The sequence below is a fragment of the Otolemur garnettii genome, unplaced genomic scaffold, assembly GCF_000181295.1.
Source record: "Otolemur garnettii isolate 467f Iridium unplaced genomic scaffold, OtoGar3 scaffold00183, whole genome shotgun sequence".
Classification (NCBI taxonomy): Eukaryota; Metazoa; Chordata; class Mammalia; order Primates; family Galagidae; genus Otolemur; species Otolemur garnettii.
This window is the reverse complement of record NW_003852578.1, coordinates 2,314,004-2,315,825: the sequence shown is the minus strand read 5'-3', so window position 1 is coordinate 2,315,825 and position 1,822 is coordinate 2,314,004.

Below are 1,822 nucleotides of genomic sequence, written 5' to 3'. Positions count from 1 at the left end.
GCAATTTAAAAAGGAAAGAAGAATTATAAGTAAGTTTAGCAGGTCTCATTCAATTTGCCAGTAGTCAGATGGACAAATGTGAAATGATAAAAATATGTTTCAGAGGATACATTTAGAGTGTTGGTAGAAGCATAAATTATAGAATCACTTTGGATAAAAACTTGGAAATTCCTAGAAGCATGAAAATGCGTGGCCTCTGTTGACCCAGCAAGGGTGCCCCTAGGCATACAATGTGGACAATTTCTCACTCATGCATACACACGGCAATGTGTAATAATGTTTATGGCAGCATTGTTGATATTGACAAAAAACCTGCAGCTGTGACCTATATATTCATCAATAGAGAACGGAAAATTAATTCATGCTATTGTTACACAATCATGTTCAGTACATCAGTGATAGGAAATGTAAACCACTATTCGTGAACCACACCAGTTGGATTCAAAAGTTTAGTGGCAAAATAAGAAAACAATCAATGTCTTAACACAATAATTAAGTAAACGAGATGAGGTATATATTAACCTTTTGATATAAGCCTTCCTAATTCTATATGAAATCAGCACATTGTACCCCATAAATGAATGTATACATGATCTATGTGTTTATGATTAAAAATAAATAAATAAATAAAAAGAAAAGAAAAGAATCATTTTGGGCTCAAAACAGGCAAAATTATTACATTGATCCCGAGGTTAATAACTAAATAGTAGAAGAATATAGGAATGCGCTGGAGTAATAAACATTAAACAGAGGAAGAATAAATGAAACACAGGCAGGAAATTACATCTGGAGCAAGAGAGTAGAGTTTATCATGGACGGGAACATAAGAAACATTTAGTATTTCTTAGAGGTAGAAGTGGTTTTGTGAATTTAAATTTATTAAATTATCCTTTGCAATTTTTCTTATTATCTAATACTTTAAAATAAAAGTATAAGACATTTAGATAGATATGTTTAAATGCAGAAGAAATATTAACTGGCATGAATCATCTGAATGTCTAACTTAGGAGCATACTCTGTATTCATTCCTAACCAGGAACCTCTGGCATGCAACTCGAAATAAAGCATCAGCAGCTTTTGAATTTTTGGACCCATCTGTAAAGTTATTTGGCAAGCAACAATAATAGTACTGCTGATTTACCAAGTGCTTACTAATGTGCTAAGTACTGATAAATATATGTGCTTTATTATTTCTGTCCTACATAGCATTTAAATCAACATGATTTCTGTAATTTTGAACATAAGTATGCTAACATGTCCAAGCTATATATTTAGTAAATACCTAAATGCCAGATAGAAACACCTCAGTGGTTTATCCTATCGTCTACTTCCTAAAGCAGAATTCTTTGTTGTCTTTTTTTAAATTTCAAATTAATATGAAGTTACGAATTTTTAGGTTACATTGTTCTCACTTCCAAGCTACAATACAAGTTGTAGAAGAGCCCCTCAACTCGGGGGCATGCTGAACACCCCCGCACTGTGTGCATTAGATGAGATCTTGCCAGTTGCTCTCCCTCAACCTCTGCCTTCTCCCCTACTCCTGCACCGTTGCTAGACTATATTTGTGTTATCATTTGTGTGAGCATGTAATTGTTTATATATTCGTTTCATATTAGTATTGAATACATTGGATAATTTTTCTGTTCTTAAGATAAATGCAAATCAAAACCACTTTGAGATGTCACTTAACTCCAGTAAGATTAGCCCACATTACAAAGTCTCCAAACTTCAGATGTTGGCATGGATGTGAGGAGAAGGGAACACTTCTAACACTGCTGGTGGGATGGCAAAAAGTTGACCTACCATTTGATTCCAGAATCCC